At 41.3% G+C, this 19,461-nt stretch overlaps 1 long non-coding RNA gene across 1 annotated transcript in view; it reads left to right on the top strand.

Annotated features, from left to right (window-relative positions):
- Positions 1 to 15,956, top strand: part of LOC138579621 (uncharacterized) — a 141,062-nt gene extending 125,106 nt beyond the window's left edge. Inside the window, exon 3 of the long non-coding RNA XR_011304099.1 lies at positions 15,923 to 15,956. This is a non-coding gene — a long non-coding RNA (uncharacterized lncRNA). The remainder of the gene's footprint in view (positions 1 to 15,922) is intronic.
- The last annotated feature ends 3,505 nt before the right edge of the window (positions 15,957 to 19,461 follow it).

The following is a 19,461-nucleotide window of genomic DNA, read 5'->3' on the forward strand; positions in this document are numbered from 1 at the left end:
GGACAGAAGCTAGCAAGCAGCTACAGAAGTTAGGATTCTGTAGCCAAAAACGAGAGCATTGAAAGGTTAAAAAAACACATAAAGCAGGAACTCCGGGTAAAGGCAGTTGATAGTACGTTTGCTAATCCTCAGAGTGAGCTTATGAAGCCCTCCCAGCCCAAAGCCCAACAGGGTTGAGCGGATTGCAAACTGAGGCAGCTGTATCCAACTAAGCCCAGTCCAGGCTTCAGTAGGTTGCAGCAGCGGATTGTAATTAAGGCCTCTCCCTCTCTTTGTAGCCTAGCCTGCAGGAGCTTGTAACAGGTGGATGCAATCAGGGTCTCTCGAGCTTGTAGCAGCTTGTAGCAGCTTGTTTCAAGTGAATGTATTTAGTATGCCTCCCCGAGCCCTTTGGCTCTTGGACAGCATACATCTACCAGAATGAATCAGCTGGTTTACCCCAAAACCCAGCATGGAACATGAAAGTAGTTTGGTCCAAAACTGGTAAATGAATGCCATGGCCGATTGTGGGTTTTAACATGGTAGTTATGCTATGAATAAAGTCTATTAATGTGTACAAGCAGTGGTGCTCTGTAGCAGGTGGGTAGATTCCTGAACAGTTTGTTCATTTGTATTACATTGTAAGGTTGATATTCATGTTTTGTAAGTGGCAACAAACTAATGCTTATTTTTTAATCTATTAGAGACCTGGGACGAAGAACAAGAAAACTCAGACCACACCACTATGTTGCTTGTCAGACCAAAGTCACTTGGGAGCAACTATTGTTTGAGGTTGAGAATGCTCATCCCAAGGTTCAGAAGAATCGTGATTTCAATGTGATTTCAATGTACAGTGTACAATGGCCCGTATTTTAAATGAATATCATGAGCGAGCCATTGAAATTAATGATGGTCATTGTTACAGCTCACAATGTCAACCGGAAATGACAGACAACACAGAAGATGCTTCATTGTTACTTGCCCATCCTTTCACCCAATCTACCCCTTTGTAGCTATTTCTGTCCAAGAAAGATATAATATTCCCTGTTTCACCGATACAGTCTGAAAATCTAGAAATATCACAGATAAATATCACTGAGGCATCTTCTAAAATCGATGACGATGTGCATGACCCTGACTATACCATGGGTAGTGCAGGGGAATTATCCACCACCATAGAATCTGAAACCTCGATATCACAGAACAATTGGCTATTGAGGGACCCAAAATACACTCTTTTTGACAGCTGCCTGATTGAGATTATAAAAATTATTCAATACATCTATGGGAAATGTGGGAAGATTTGGGGGGAGCCATTGGTGAAGTTTACTCGTGAAGTCCAAGGCACCAACGTGTAGATCAAGGGGAGCTGTGTGAACAACCATTCAACAATTGTGTGGTCCGCACAACCTATTCTTGGAAAAGTACCAGCTGGAAATGTACTTAGTTCTTTTGCTTTGTTATTCAGTGGATCAATGTTTTGTTAGATCTGAAGTTTCTGTAAACTTTTAGAACTTGGGTGCATTGCTAAAACTGGATACTACAAATATCAGAGACAGTTTTTGTTTCCTGCTATTAGTCAGGCCTTGAATCTCACCATTGACAGTGTTTGGCAGGCAAAATGCCCTTGCTTGCTGGTGATGGACAGTGCCAAAGACCTGGATTTTTAACGCATTACTGTGCTTACCACTTCCAGGACATGGACACCAAAAGAATAGTGAGTTCTGTCGTGTTGCAAGTGTCAGAATGTACACCCCCTGCTGCCATGGAGAAATAGGGTTTTATTAAATCAACAGAACTTCTGCAACCAAAGGGACTGCAAATAGAATTGATAGCAACAAACAGGCACGTGGGAATAGCAAAGGCCATGTGAGATCAGTTTCCTGATATAAAGCATCAATTTGATTTATGGCACATCACCAAATCAAATAAAAAAAAGTCACTGCCACTGGTTAAAAAAAGGGGGGGTCAGAAGAATTTTTAAATGATCACAGTCTATCTGCAACTGTCTATGGTGGTGTTAAAGAATTTTGAGGGATCAGTTCAGATTCTGGTTGAAAAGTGGCATCAACTGCTCCATCATAGTTCAAACAAACACTCATGGGTGGGTACTGAGCATTATCACAAGTGTGTAGATTGACCTTTGAGTGAAAAGCATGAATGTAAGAGAAGGTGGCTGGTGCACAGCTCCCATCCTCATATAGCGCTTCAGAAGAGAGTGGGCAACAAAATGCTTACCAAAGATTTGACGGGCCTCACTGAATTTTGCCACACAGGGTATTTGGAGGTTTTCCATAATATATGCGTAAAGTACAGGCCTGTAAGGTTGCATTTCGGTAAAGATGGTATGGGGGCCAGACAAATGCTGGCTGTACTTGCTCACAATGAGAACATTGGTAGGGAAATAGACAGAAGAGCTGGAGCTTTTAGCATGCTTCGTTACACCATGGCGTTTAGAAAAGGAAAAAAACAATGCTTGGCTAATATTAGAGCAGATGCAATTTGACTTTGTGAAAGATCTGACTGTGACTGTGCTGGCCATGCAAATGCAAAGACTGACATCAGATTATGTTGCAAAAGGACAGTCTATGCTGAAGAACATTGCTAATGTGATTCGTCCTCAAAAATCTGAATTTGTGGAAAGTTTGACTTCAAGATTCAAGTGAAGGGGTGTGGTCTAAAAGATGTGTCGCGCCTTGAAACACTTGTGTATAGGCGCGTTATAACTGCCATATCATATCATATGTTTTCTTTTTGTTTAAACCATTATTTAAGAACATTTTCTGTTACTCTTGCTGGTAAAAAAAAAAATTATAAATATTTTAACTGTCCATATTTTTAACAAAACATTTTAAAATGCTTTTTTAAAATTGTTTTTCATTTTTAGTCTATTTTTCTTAGTCAATGCTTCTTTGTATGAATGTTTACATAATTTTTTACTCAATATATTTTTTACATTTTCAAGAATAAATGTGAAGGAAAAATATGTTACTGGCCCTCATTACAAATTTTCCGGTCTGGAAACAACGGTGCCGGTAAGTTTACCAGCACCGTTGTTTCCGGACCGGCAGAGTACGAATCTGCGGGCGAGTGCCATACTACCCGCCAGAGTCAGACCTGGCGGGTGGAACGACACCCGTTGGCAGACTTTCACAGAAGCACCGGCACCGTTACTAACGGTACCGGTGCTTCCGTGGTCTCCAATCCCATAGAGTCCTGCCGGACTCTATGGGAATGGGGATCAACATTTTACCTGTGCCTGACTTACCGTACAGGCGGCAGTAAATCTTTATGGTCCGGCGGTTACCTGGCAGTTTTACCAGCACGGTTTCTGCCAGACCCGTAATGAGGGTTACTGTATTTCTTGGTCACACACATTATAGAGTATATTGATTTTGAAAATGAAGCATACATTTGTATATTATTTGATTTTTCATGTTTGTGTGTGTTTCTTTTCAAGAGTCAAATATGAGAAAAGGTGCATAGGTGCCAAGGACAGTAGTGATGCATTCAAAGCATTACTCACACAGATGTGACTTTAAATGTTTATTTCTTTTACATAATGCATGTGTAGAGAATGCCAGAACATGTAGAGAATGCTGGAAGATGCATTTACTATATATATATATATCTTAAAACCACATACACTCGGGAGAACTGGAAATGTTTGGCCTGGGGGGCTAGTACAATAGTATCGAAGATGTTGCATTAGCCCAAGTTAGAAAATGCAACCTCAAAAACAAACTCTACCTCACTCTCACATTACGACGTGTATATGTAGTCAATATTATTGACACTGCTTTCTTTTTAAACAACACATAATTCATTAATATTAGGTGTTTCATAGAAACTAGGGCCCCAGATTACATCCCACACATATCAAAGGTAGTAAAACCATTTCACGAGAGCATTGAATTAGGGAACAATTTGAATGCTGATACATGAGGTGTGCTCATGTCCCATTTGGCTATTTCACAGCAGGCTGCATGTTATTCAATCTCACTCTGTATCATTACTTCTTTGCTTATAGACCAATGGAAAGAGGCAGAGAAGCTAGAGAATGACACAATAGACTAGTTTGGGAGCGTGGCTTTGATGAAAGAGTCAAACATGTTCAGGAGATTGTGCCTGGCTTTCTGATCCAGGACAGGACCTCCTTCCAAAAATATGTCAGATGTTGGTGGCTCCTCATTCGCACTTCCAACAATTGGCTCTTGTCTGGGTACATTTTAGTGAGTATTTGTGGGGGATAATGCCAGCAATGTATGATATTTGTTGCCTGCCACCTATATTGCAGCAAGGTTGAGGTCTGGTAATCTTTACTCCCCCATGTCTCTGCTCCATTGGGCCCATACTGCAAAGGTTCTCTCTGAATTGTACGATCGGACCAAAAAAAAAGGTCTGACCATACAAAAAGTCTGAAAAATGCTACACCAAAGGTGCGAACACCAAAGGTTCGAACGTTTGGTGGTAGCATTGTAGTAAGTATATTTAAAAAAAAAGACTGCAGGGGCTGTAGGGGTGTCCCCCGCAACACCCCGCTCGCTATACTGTGTGGTATAGTGAGAGGGGATTGCGGGGGACACCCCTGCAGCTCCCGAACAAAATAAAAGAAAAGGACCCTGCGGCGCCGGTTCCCGATCACGGGAAGCGTGTAAAAAAGGTATGTAGGGTTTGTTTATGTTAGGGGTGTGTTGAGGGTGTGGGTGGGGGAGTGTTGACGGTGTGGGTGGGGGAGTGTTTTGGGTATGGTGTGGGTGGGGGTGTGGGTATGTAGGGGTTTTGAATGCATGTTCGCATGGGAAATGTGCTATCCTTTTGTGGTTCGCACATTTCTCATGCAAACTTTTCCATCGCTGACTTCCGCAACGGAAAAATCACGCAGATCCGGTTCTCTTGGCTCTGCCGCTATTAGCTTGCAGTACAAGCATGCAATCAAGCCTCGTGAGTCATGTTTAGATGTTATACGTTTCTCGAAAGATGTCATCTCCCTATGCACATTATCCCCCCTTCCTGCCTGCATTCTCTTCTCTCCGGCAATAATGAAGCAAAAGCCGCTGTAATTAAAGCTACCAGCAGGTGGCTTTTGCTTCATTAGTGCCGCGAGGGCAGATATTAACACAAGCACAGGAGGCTCATCCATTTCACAAAATGGATGCCTGCTAGTGCTTGAAATGATTGGGTTTGAGCCTTATTTGCTCAAGATTTTACATAGGAACTTTCTTTAAAAAGATGTTTAATATGTTTTTGATTATTGCCCATCTTTTAAGACATTAACATTTTTTAGCGCATTTTCCGTTTAATTGAGTTTTTGAAGTGTACCTAATAATGGCCATAGATATAATTGTACAAATATATCGAAGCGATTCATTGTTTATCTTGTTATCATGATTCAAAACTAACTTCCTGATTGTTCATTTCCCTCTCTTCCAGGCCCTGCCTTTTTCTCTTTAAAATGTTGCATTTTATGTATATGGTCTTTTTTAATTGTTTTGTTCGAATACTTATTTTTCACTTTGATGCATTGGGAACCTATCGATTGGGTTTTACCCCTTGATGCTATGTGTATTGTTGTATAAAATGGACAGACCTGACTAGAGGTCAAAACACGTGTTGGCTGTGGTGCTGTTGAAACTTTGGAATTGAATTACAACAAAAGTATATGGGCAAGCAGATTCTGCCTGAGGCCCTATATCTTTTTATCACAGTACAGACAGAAAATGTTGAAATTATTCATTTATAATTTCTACATCTAAAATTCCCTACTCATTACTAAAATGTCCCTGCAAAAGAGACTATCCTTCAAATGGATGATCTCTCCTTAGTGTGTGCTGATGTGCCGCCTATCTAGGTGAGGGGATAGGAAAAGAGACTGACCCTTCCCTCTCTCACTACTTATACTGACATTTAAAACAATGCACATTCTTGGAAGTAAAATTCTATTTTTAATTACTTCCTCATAGTGTGTCTTATCAACTAGAAATACCAACTATTTAAAAAAAAAAAAAAAGAAATTTTGTCGAGCATTGATAGCGTTTGTCTTTCTGAATGTGGATCTATTATCAGCACTTTGACAGACTGAATCAATAAAATAAACTGATTTGAATTCTCCGAGCTTGCCAGTTGTATGCCTGTCTCGGGGGTCAGGTCATCACCCTGAACCTTTATAGTTGACCGGTTTCAGCGGGATTGATGTAGTTCTCAGCTTTCTTCAGGACTTGTCCCTGAGGTATCTAGTCAAGGTTTACCATTCTTTTCAGAGAATGGTAAACCTCTCAGAGTTCCCTGTTTATTATAATTAGGGTGGCCTCATAAAATCTGTCCACAAGGCCACATTCTAGAAATACATCTTGACAGTAATGTACGAACTGTAAAACTCATACGCCTCTTTGTACAGTTTTGGCACATTAATAATTACGTCTGAAAACTGACATCAAAGTGAGCCCTGACTTTCTTGTGAGTTTTTAGAAGATGCTGTGGCATAATGTATGAACTGTATAACACGTTTGTATGACAGATGGGCATTAATTCTGGGCATGCACAAGTATAGATAAATCTTAAAATGTTAATATTTCAAAGTTGGCCAGTTCGATTTTCTATTTTTTTTCAGTACACCAATTGCTGATGAAATCTAGGTGCATGACAAAAATTGGGAAAATCGAAGCAGCCAATTTTAAGTTTTGTGGGCCAAAGAAATATCATTTTTCCTATTGGAAAACTCCATGTAACAAGCTGTTCAAAACGCAATGAATGCAAAAAAAATTTAAACTATGAAGCCGTTGATGACACATTATAAAATTATACATGCACAGGCTACTACCTCGAAATATTACTGTGCACGTTTTTCAGATTTTCTCATGCAAGGGTTCAGAGGTTATTTAGAAAATGTATTTTTTGAAACTCCATAGAGACTTATTAGGCCCTCCTCACGAGTGGGCGGTATCCTGGTGTGTAATACTGCCCAGTGCTATTAGCGTTACTGCAACTAATAGCGCCTGATCCCAAGTTGCAATGGGGCGATAAGTCCCCATTTATATTTGGTTCCTTGCACCCAATGTGGCATTTTTGGCACAATAAGTGCAGCTCTGCGCTAATTGATCCACAAATGGGCAGAAAGTCAGCAGATGTACCCAGCTCAGACCTGGAGGTGAAGCCCCAACTTTCCGCCCAACTCATAGTTGGGAGGAACGGTAATGCAGCGGAAATAGCGTTATCACCGCATTTTTACCGCTCTGCCCAACTTGTGATGAGACCCATCTTAACCTTAACTATGGCATGTGCTAGCGCAATGGCATAATATAAATCTGGCGGAAAAAAAAAATCAAGTTGAAAACTACTAGCTAGAGAGAAAAAGTCACTTGCCCCTCAACTCTCCACATGCTCTCAGCTCACCATTTCTTACGCGGCAAGAATCAATTTGGTGAGTGGACATTTTTAGGCCTGTTATATCTACACCCTTGCTGCAAATATACCTGCATTTCCAGCGTTTGCCTTAGCCCGCTGCCGTCGCGGGCCTTAGGGTAGTATTATTATCTGGCCCTCCTACAACTAGCAATTGGTTGCCATAACACCGCTTTTCCCTTCTCCCCGCCCGCATGCGCCGGGTAGCAGCGTCTCTAAGTTCTGCACATGCGCATTACACCTCTGTGCTTACAGCTTCATTCCGAACTGCGCTTTCACTCACGGACACACACGTCTGCTGTGGCTCGCGTTTACAAGGTAACAGCTGCTCTTGTCTCATATTTTTAGGCCCCTGCTTACGCTTGTAGCCTTCGCCTATACTTACCACATCTTGGGGTGTCTTTGTTCGGTTTTGTTTTGTTTCTGCAGACTCGACTCATTCCGGGTCTCCCACTGGCCATTTCAGCTCGATTTCCACGTCCATTTGAAACCTTAAGTTACCCACCCGTTGGGAACCCAGCTCTCCTATCAAGGTAACCAGCTTCCTAGGCGTGCTACTACAATTGGTTTTAATCCTCTATTCTACATTTACCCAGTTGTGCCTTTCTGCTCTTCCCTGTCCCTTACAGCTACATGATGTGAGAATTTATCAACATACATCCTTGAAAGTTTTCAGTTGGAATTCTTCAAAGTCAGTCGCCTGGCTAACACCCAGGTTCCAGTCCAGCGCAAGGTCAGTTCCTGACCATAAATATGAGTTTACCAGAGTCCCTTTTTAATTTGTTTTTCCTTTAGTATCTTATCATTGGAACATCTGATTGTATTATACACTGCACCCAAACATCATATATGGTGTATTAACCATAATTCCCCTTCATCTTTCACAGGGGACCCCATACCTTGGCTCCATGAAGAAGGCTGTGACCCACTGTTTAGCCGAAACGTCCAGGGACCCTTCCACCTTCTGTTGTTAGGTTCCCCCTCCCCCTTTACAATCTTGGGTTCGATTTACGTCAGGGACGTCGATCCACTTTGGTCACCCTCTAGCCTGGCTTTTGTTAGACCTATCCAAGGTCCTGTGTTTAGAGCAATAATTGTGTATGTTGTTTCTATTCGTTTGAGATAAATGTGTAACTTACCTGGTACTGTTATTAGGTGAATTATGAGAAGAACAAGTAATGTACTAAATACAAGAAAAATCTGCCTGTACATGTGTCTTTCTCAAAGAATGTCAGCATACGGTATACTCATGTATCCATTCACCCAGGTTCTGTTATATACGTGCCGCAAAAGTCTCCATGCAGCACGCTTTTGAATATGCGGAACAATTGTATAAATGTATAAATGCAATTTCTGTCTTGCATTTTGGAATTGATAATCCAATTTTTGTTTCCTTTTTAAAAAAAAGAGATTCAATGACTGAGAAGTGAAAATAAAAACTACTCTCAGGTTTAATTTAATTTAACTCACACGTGTGCATGTGTATTACTTCTCCTTTGTCTGTACACTATCCTTTGGATATGCATAAATTAGGATACAATAGAGGATCAGATACACCTCAAATTTATTTTGCATACAATTAAATTGCAATTAGCTTTGACTCCATAGACAGGACTCCCCCTCTTGTTTGCTTTCTACTGATAGCCCTTTGTCCTGTGATATTGTTTGGGACTTTCCCTCCCGTTTTTCTCAGTAGAGATATAGCTTCGGCTATAATAGGGACCTTTCCACATTAACCCTTGCTATACTTAGTTTAGCCCAACCATTTAGGACTCTCTCTGGTTTTCTCACCCCTATTTTTGGTCATCCATTTTGACCTGGCACTGTTACTGGTTCTAGCTCTGCACCATGGACCAAACACTCAGCTTCACGGAAGAACAGATCCTAGAGATCATTCAAGGCCCGACTCTTTTTAACATTGAGGGTGCCCAACAATTCCTAGCAGCCTCAGCATCAGGTGAGGACTTGCTCAACCTCAAAAAACGCTGCTTTAGAACTGAAGTGCATGGGCACTTCCTAAGGGAATACCTCAGAGCAAACTTAGTATCCATGGGATTGCAGGTACGCAACGAGCCAGCCCTATTCTTAGAGGATAAAGACTATATACTTGGCTTTAGCAAAATTGCAACTAAATGCAGCAGGGACCTGATGGTTCTAACGATTACCACTGCCAGGAGGATACACCAAGACATCGCCAAAGAACTAAAAGTACAAGAGGAGAAATTCCTCAATGATGATAGCCTGGACAACGCTAGAGACAAACTGAAGGAAATAAATAAAACAATGGATACCTTTATGAGTAGTACGCTAGAAAAAAAGCACAAAAAACTAGCCAAAGATATTAAAAATTTCCAACTAGAACTCGTATATCCCTATCTATCAGTCGACTACAAGGACAAGAAAGAAAAAGAAAGACTTCTCAACCAAACGGGCCCAGCTAGAAATAGACGCAAAATGGTCTCTTTCTGGAACACATCAAGCTCGGGATCATCCGACGATGACTTAGCAAATACCAACGGCAGACCAAGCAACCGTGACAACCATCAGCAGCGACAGATGGCGCCTTTTTTAGGCCTAGGGGGTTCCAGGGGAGGCTACTGGGGCCCTCCTCAATTCCAGCCCATGCCTCCATACAACTTTCCACGATGGAGGACATCGAACCCCAACAGGAGACGGAGGAGATATTAGAGACCATACCGATCTTCAACCTCTCAGGAAGTACACTTACCAAAGAGGAGAAATCTGTATTATCCAAAGGACTCATTTGTCCCGACTAAACACACCGATTGGTTCAGACTCGATCAGGAACACTTTTACAGAACCATCAGAAGAAAAGTTTTTTTCCAAGACAAAGAAAGTCCCCTAGAACCTGAAGATTCAGGCTTAAGAAAAAATCGGACTTCCTTCCCAATGACAACGAAATGCCAGTATCCGTCCTTGCGATTGAAAAATGCATCAAGCAAGAAATGAAAAAAGCTCAGCGTACCACCTCACATAAAAGAAATAATTTCACGCAGGGGGAACAACAAGCCCTTAAGGCACTGGCAGAAAATCCTTCTATCGTTATTAAAGCGGCGGACCAAGGAGGAGGGGTTGTCGTCCAGAGCACAAACCAATACAAAGCAATGGTTATGTCATTGCTTAATGAAGAGGGCAATTATAAAAAACTGCGCAAAGATCCTACATCAGAAATCAAAAAGAAGATTAAAGATACAACCAACTTCGCAATGGAGAACAATTGGATTTCGGAGAAAGAGGAAATCTTTCTCAATAACTCTGAGGGACGTATTCCAGCATTCTATGCTTTACCCAAAATCCACAAGAACCAGTTTTCACCCCCAGGAAGACCTATCGTATCAGGGTGCGGTTCAGTGCTTGAACCTGTCTGCAAATTTATTGATTTTTTCTTAAAAACTTTAAGTCAGAAAACTCCGACATATCTGCGAGATACCATGGCTACTATAAACAGATTTGAACATCAACCTTTCAACTCTTCTGAAGATATACTAGTCACCATGGATGTCAATAGCCTCTACACGAGTATCCCCCAAGAAGCAGCGGTCGAATGCATCAGACACAATCTTACCCACCATATGCTACAAACCAGAGTTCCGATCAACCTAATAGTCGAACTATTGGAACTAGCTCTAACTAACAACTTTTTTCAATTCGAAGAAACTTTTTATCTGCAAATCCGTGGCACTGCCATGGGGGCGGCTTTTGCCCCTAGCATGGCAGTTATATTCATGGCAGAATATGAATACAATAACGTCCTCAACTTATGCAATCCATTCCTTGACAACATTGTACTCTGGCACAGATATATCGATGACATCATCTTCATCTGGAAAGGCGAAAACAGTACCCTGTCAGATTTCTTTGGATGGATCAATAATCGGACGGATGAGATCAAATTTACGATCAACAGCAGCAACATCAGCATTAATTTCCTGGATCTCACCATCAGACCTAAGAACAACAGCTTGGAATGCACCATGTTTAAAAAAGAGACAGATCGCAACACAGTGCTCCACTATAAAAGCAATCACCCGCGGTACTTAAGAAATAACCTTCCCTATGGTCAGTTTCTTAGAGTACGGAGAAACTGTACAGACACAGAAGATTACAAAGTGAATGCAGCAGCTCTTGAAACTAAATTGAAAGCTCGTGGTTACACCAGAAAGCTCCTTAGAGACACACAGAAGAGAGCGAGATTTACACCCAGAGAAGCACTCCTAACACCTAAAATTCAGGACACCCAACAAGAAACCACCATGGCATGTGTTACCACTTTTGGCCCTAATACCACTAAACTCAAAGGGGCCATAAGAAAATTCTGGCCATTGATACAGCTTAGCCTACCACAGGAACCGCTACCAAGGATGGCACTCAAAAGATCTAAGAATCTCAGAGACATGCTCACGCATGCTAGAATGACCAAAACCAGTACACGATCTGCCTTGTGGAACCTGAGAGAGATCAACGGCCACCATCCGTGCGGCAATTGTACTGCATGTAAACAAACCAAGAAAATGAACTTGTTCATGATTGGTGACAAGGAATGGAAACTAAAGCACTTTACTAACTGCAAGACCTGCAACGTAATTTACATTATAGAATGCCCCTGCAAATTAATCTATGTGGGACAAACATCGAGGCCAGTTCACAAAAGAATTGGGGAACATCGTTCCAGAATCCGTTGCAAAACTCTGACGGCCCCTTTCGTGGCTCATTTCCTTGAACTGCAACACGGCCCTGACAGCTTTACATGGTGGGTGGCGGATAAAGTTTTTAATACCCACAACATCACCAACTCCCTCAATTTCAAAGAGAGGTGGTGGGTATACAAACTCCAATCCACAATTTTGGGGCTCAATGAAATAGAACCACATCACTATTTTTAGACCTTCTCCTTTTGATTATCTATCACATTGAAAGCTCTGGTATTGTGCCCATTTTGCTTTAACCCTTACCATCTCAGCGTAACCCAGAATTTTATGGTGCCCACGGTAGGCTTTTGTACTCTCTCCCTCCCGAGCCGCAGCGCTTAAGCTTTCTCTTAAGTTCTCAACACCCTTGCTGCAAATATACCTGCATTTCCAGCGTTTGCCTTAGCCCGCTGCCGTCGCGGGCCTTAGGGTAGTATTATTATCTGGCCCTCCTACAACTAGCAATTGGTCGCCATAACACCGCTTTTCCCTTCTCCCCGCCGCGCGTGCGCCGGGTAGCAGCGTCTCTAAGTTCTGCACATGCGCATTACACCGCTGTGCTTACAGCTTCATTCCGAACTGCGCTTTCACTCACAGACACACACGTCTGCTGTGGCTTGCGTTTACAAGGTAACAGCTGCTCTTGTCTCATATTTTTAGGCCCCTGCTTGCGCTTGTAGCCTTCGCCTATACTTACCACATCTTGGGGTGTCTTTGTTCGGTTTTGTTTTGTTTCTGCAGACTCGACTCATTCCGGGTCTCTCACTGGCCATTTCAGCTCGATTTCCACGTCCATTTGAAACCTTAAGTTACCCACCCGTTGGGAACCCAGCTCTCCTATCAATGTAACCAGCTTCCTAGGCGTGCTACTACAATTGGTTTTAATCCTCTATTCTACATTTACCCAGTTGTGCCTTTCTGCTCTTCCCTGTCCCTTACAACTACATGATGTGAGAATTTATCAACATACATCCTTGAAAGTTTTCAGTTGGAATTCTTCAAAGTCAGTCGCCTGGCTAACACCCAGGTTCCAGTCCAGCGCAAGGTCAGTTCCTGACCATAAATATGAGTTTACCAGAGCCCCTTTTTAATTTGTTTTTCCTTTAGTATCTTATCATTGGAACATCTGATGGTATTATACACTGCACCCAAACATCATATATGGTGTATTAACCATAATTCCCCTTCATCTTTCACAGGGGACCCCATACCTTGGCTCCATGAAGAAGGCTGTGACCCACTCTTTAGCTGAAACGTCCAGGGACCCTTCCACCTTCTGTTGTTAGGTCCCCCCTCCCCCTTTACAATCTTGGGTTCGATTTACGTCAGGGACGTCGATCCACTTTGGTCACCCTCTAGCCTGGCTTTTGTTAGACCTATCCAAGGTCCTGTGTTTAGAGCAATAATTGTTTATGTTTCTATTCGTTTGAGATAAATGTGTAACTTACCTGGTACTGTTATTAGGTGAATTATGAGAAGAACAAGTAATGTACTAAATACAAGAAAAATCTGCCTGTACATGTGTCTTTCTCAAAGAATGTCAGCATACGGTATACTCATGTATCCATTCACCCAGGTTCTGTTATATGCGTGCCGCAAAAGTCTCCATGCAGCACGCTTTTGAATATGCGGAACAATTGTATAAATGTATAAATGCAATTTCTGTCTTGCATTTTGGAATTGATAATCCAATTTTTGTTTCCTTTTTAAAAAAAAGAGTTTCAATGACTGAGAAGTGAAAATAAAAACTACTCTCAGGTTTAATTTAATTTAACTCACACGTGTGCATGTGTATTACTTCTCCTTTGTCTGTACACCTATCCTTTGGATATGCATAAATTAGGCTACAATAGAGGATCAGATACACATCAAATTTCTTTTGCATACAATTAAATTGCAATTAGCTTTGACTCCATAGACAGGACTCCCCCTCTTGTTTGCTTTCTACTGTTATATTACAGGGCAGCAGTCGCCGTCACCACACTGACTTTTGTGAACATTCTATTGTTAATAACTTTTGACTCCTTTGAGGTATCCCTCTGAAATTGTGCAGAAAAAATATTGGCCTGTGTTCCCCTAAATTGAAAAAGTAGGGGAATATTTGTCCGCAGTTTCAAAAGTTAGGCGTTGGGAGGAAAAAAGCTGTTGTTTGACAGATCCCATTAGTTTTGCTTTGGTCAAAAAGGTGCATCCTTTGAACTGCGAAACTTCCAGACAGATTTGCGCCAAATTAGAAACAAGTTGGGCGCAAAGCAAATATTTCTTCTTGTAATTTGGTGTAAATCCATGCAATTCGTTTTTAAATATTTGTTGGAGAAGATGGTGCCACCTGGTTCAAAAAAACTTTAATATATGCCCCATGGTGCTTTGCAGCACTGCGACTTTTCAGAAATGGTAAGCCTCCATTTTGACCCCCAATGCAAGTGGTTCCTGTGATCAACCAGTACTTAAAATAGTATTGATAGGAGGGGAAGGGAAGGTTTCACATCAGGCTAGGCATGGGAAGTGTGAAGGCCTATTTCAGAAAGATCATTGTCGTCTTTCCGTGGAAAATAATTTAAGATTACCACAAGTAATTCACAAGGTACATGCAGTAATTTGAAGTTTGTCATGGTTAAGAAACGATGGATAAAGGACATTAGGCGAGGAGATGGGAGCACTTTGAAAATAAATTGAGAAATGGGAAGACTAAAAAATGAGGAAGGATGCACATACAGAGCAGGCGGAAGAGAGCTTGGGAAAATATTTTAACTTTATTGCATTTTCGTCTTTTCGTAAGAACCAAAACATATTGATGCCCTGTGAGAATTACCATGAAAAGGAATTCAAGAATTACTCTTGTGGAAACAGAGTCTCTTGCAAGGGTTCTTGCAGTAAATTCTCACAGTAATTTCACAGTAAACATTTACAATAAAATCTTGCAAGAGCATATGGTGGCTCATTCAGAAAATTGTATGCAAAAGCAACGCATGTCACACACATTCTCTTTCTGAATACTCTTACTTGCATAGTGGGCTATGGTTACTTAGTACTAAACGGGGACACTAGCAGTGGTTATTTAATACCAAAAGAGATACTGGTAAGGGCATCCGGGTTTATTATCCTGCATGGTGCAAGGTGGACAGTGGCAAAGCCATGGCCAGTGTGCCGTTAATATTTACTGAAGAGTGCACTGGCCATGCCAAAGTCCATGCCAGTAGGCCAAAGTACATTGCTATTTACTACAAGTGGGTTAAAATATAGCATAACAAACCCCTGTAAATTCAGTGAAAATACTTTTGTTAAGAGACAGTTAAAGCAAAACAATGCATTGCAACAAGACACATCAATTCTGCAAGTATTGGAAGTGATGGCAACCTTAACTGGCAGGCCATCAGTTGCTCAGCTCATGCGCACATAGATGCTGTCACAGATGGTATCAGCAATGGTATCATAAATGACATCAGGTATGACATCAACAGAGGCCCTGCAAGTTCATGTTTTCGTCTCTTACAACACCTGACAAATTTCATGGGTTTTGTAGGGATACATTATTCCACCTTGTCTCTTAACTAAAGATTTTTCACAGAGTTGTTTCAACCTGTCTCTTAAGTAAAGTTATTCACTGAATCTATACAGATTAAAGATGTGAAACTATACTCCTGTATTGCATTGCAGTATAATGAAGTGTGCTATCACAGTGCAATGCTCTATTGTTCCATGTTTTTAGTCCACTCATCTTTGCACTACATTACAACAACCTTCTCAACTTGAAAGCAATTCATTAACATACTTTGTTCTCCTGTTTTCTTCAGTAACTTCTTCTAATTTAACTTGTTTCCCATTTTTAACAGTATTGGATGGATATTTACCACCCAGTCTTCAAGGTAAGATGGTCCTTCTTTTCTGTAAATGTTTGATGGAATTTTGCAAGCTTTCTATACTCTGTAAAGGTAGATAAATGTCCTAATTTTAGGATATCAAATACTGTATATCATGACTATTCACTTGCATTAGAGTCAGTGTTCTGTGTCCTGAAACAGTCTTCACTTATCCGGCACACACTGAGATGAATAACAATGATTGGATTGACCCATTTAGTGGCGCTAGCACCTCCTCTATGCCAAGCCATTGCTGCAGGAAAAAGGGAGAGAAATGGGAATTAGGAAGTCGACTCTAGTTTGACCAGAATTCAGCCCCCAGGTGACATTTTCAAAACGTATGTATAAAATCTGTTGGTGTTGCAAGGCATTTAGGACATTCTGCGCTAACATCAGGAGAGAACCTTGCAATCTTTGCTGGAGTGTAATGTAATCTACTGCAGTGCTTGAAGTGAATTAAGCAAACCCTAGCATTATCGGATACCTCATGGTGAGGAGACATTATCTCGCCCACGTTTCATCAGATACCCCACGGCCAATATCCATTTCCCAATTGGGTACAATCACGAGACATGGTCCCGGTAGCTTGTTGCACTTTTCTATATAATGTTGATACATGCCTCTGGCAAATCGTGTCCTGCATGATGGTTTCGAGCAAGGTGTCGAGCAAGTCATATGTCTCGGGTTCTATCAGAAACAGCCTCCATCTCTTCCGGAAAGAAGAACTTGTGCGGCGGTATTGAAGCAATACAGCAGGGCTGTTGCCGAATTTAGAAGTAAATCCAGGCAGAAAAACAAATCCCCTCCCCACCGGAACATATCTCCCATTGTACGATTGCCCTTGATTTCCCTGTCTTGGGCAGGTAAAATGTCGGGATAGTGCCACAAAGGAGCCCTCCCACTATATGGAGTATCAATTCCCAGGACCGGATCAAATGTGCAAACGTGCAGTTATCATAATACTTCTCTGCAAATATAACTAGCACCAAATCTTTCTTTTGCTGCATGCCGGTGGACCAGGGATGTTGCGTACCAGTGTGCTGCAAATTGCGCTTGCGCGACTAAATAGTATAGTTCAAAGTCTGGGGCCACCCTAATCATACAGTTTGGCCATGTCTTTCTATGCTAATCTTGCTGTTCCCGAGCCCCATCGGAATTGCGATGCCAATGACCCGATTATGTTAAAGAAGGTTCTGCCAGACCAAATAGGTATGTTGGTAAAGTAATATAGGAGCTTCAGCACCACAATAATTTTCAGACAGGCGGCCATACAGTGAAGGGGGTAGTCTAGCCCATAGACCAATTGTTTCAGTGTGGACTGAAAGATAAGCAGCAAGATTATCGTTTTACAAGGGCCTGGTAGTATGTAATTGACTCCTAGGAATTCGAATTAATCACTAGGGCGGGGCTGGAGTTGGTCATAAGAGGGAACAGCTCTGATTTAGACCAATTTATACAGTATCCAGACTACTGAGAGAAAATCTGATTGTCTTCAAGAATAAAATGCAAGTTCTCGTTTGGGTCACGGACATACAGCAGGGCGTCCTTTGCATGTAAGGATATAATATCCGGAGGACCAGAAATGTCTAAGCCTCTGTGCCCATGCTTAGTCTGAATGAGCTCAGCCAGAGGTTTGATACATAGCACAAAAAGGAGAGGGGATAAAGGGCAGCCCTGCCTTGTGCCTCGACCCAACGTTACCATGGGCAACAGAACTCTATTAACCCTTATGCTGGTTAGGGCGTTAATATACAACTGAACACATTTAATAAAGAAAGGCCCCAGTCAGTATGAGTGTAATACAGAAGTTAAAAATGCCCAGCAGAGCGAATCAAACGCTTTTTCTGCATCCAGTGTTGGTGCCACTGCGTTAGCCTGAGGATCATTTTGCGAAAGAATACCAAAGGGACACTTAAGGTTAAGGGATGTGGATCTGGAGGGGACAAAGACTGCTTGGTCTGGATATATCAGGTGTGGTATCAGAGGCAAAATCTGCTTGCCAAAAATGTTTGCGTCCGAATTGATGAAGGATAATGGGTGGTATGAGCCCATGTCGTCCAGCGGCTTGTTTTGATTTGTACGTGACGGTTATAATTTATTTATAATGCGCCATAACCGACGGGCATCAGGGCGCACATAAACACAGGCATATTTCCAGTATGACGGGACAAAAACATCAAAAACATCAAAGAACGAGAATGATTTATTCAAATAAGTGTTTCAGGAGTTACCTGAACACCAGGGGTTTTTCTTCTGTGCGTAAAGTGCATTCCGTGTTTGTGCGGCTTGGAAAAGGAAGGATCTGCCCTTGCCTCTCGTTCTTTTAATGCAAGGGACAGAAAGCAGTTGAGCCGTGCTTGATCGTAAGGATCTATTGGGTTTGTGTCGAGTCACTGTTTCTTTTAGTGGGGGGCATTTCCATAAAGATATTTATGACTTAATGAGAGTGTTTTAAATTGTATTCTTTTTCCCACTGGTAACCAGTGGAGTTGTTTCTTGAAATAGGTTCCTTTCTAGGAATGTTGCACACTACCCTAACCGTATCATTTTGGATAGTGTGAAGCTTTTCTATATCTTCCCTATTTGCTCCACTGAGTAGGGCATTGCAGTAGTCCATACAGGGCGTTATAATTGCTCTAACCAGCGTTTCGCAATTCTTGCGTGAGAAAACAGGTTTATCTGGCGCATAACTTTTAAGTGCAAGGCATAAAATAAGCAGTGTCGCATAGCAATTTGCTATTTAAAGGACCTTGTTCAATGACAGGACAGCTCCCTGGCATTCCTCTCTTGCCCCCGGGGCTCCCTCCACTGTCTTATCTGTTCACTACAAGCTCAAAGAGGCTAATGGGGCAGCAGTAATCATCTCCTCCACTATTAAAATTGCAAAAGGCCTGTGTGGGAGTTCTAGGTAAGACATATTCTCTCTTTTTTTAATAATTGCAACCCAGAAGTAAGTAGGATGATACATTTAAGCTAACTATAGCCTGTCTGGCAAAGACCAGTATGTGTTAACTTTATTTTTTTTTTAAAGACAGTGCTGCAGTTCCCTTCCTAAAAAATGTAAGTTGTTGCATAATTACAGTGTTGCTACTATAAAACACTGGATTGTCTCTTTTAAGTTGGTGTATCTTTTTTTTTTATTTGACTTGATTTAGCTGATGAATCAACTTTTCAAATACACTTTTCAAATACACTTATTAAATTTCCATATAATTACATAAACAAATGTAAAGCATAAAATTATATGAATTTCCATTCAAAATAACTAATCTAAGTAATTTGTACAGGCTAGAATACAGGATATAAAAAAAAACATTCTTATTTAAGCAATTGCATAATTTTCTTCAGGAAATACTTCATCTAAAAATTGTACTATTGATTTCCATACAGAGAATTTAAGACTTTGAAAAAAGCAAGATCCAGATTTCATTATCCTCAGCTGCATGAAAAAGATTTAACTTGTTAGATAAATGTTTTACACAAAGTATATTCAGTTGCGGACAAGATATTAT

Source organism: Ambystoma mexicanum, chromosome 3p (genome assembly GCF_040938575.1).
Source record: "Ambystoma mexicanum isolate Mex_15411 chromosome 3p, UKY_AmexF1_1, whole genome shotgun sequence".
NCBI classification, from domain to species: domain Eukaryota; kingdom Metazoa; phylum Chordata; class Amphibia; order Caudata; family Ambystomatidae; genus Ambystoma; species Ambystoma mexicanum.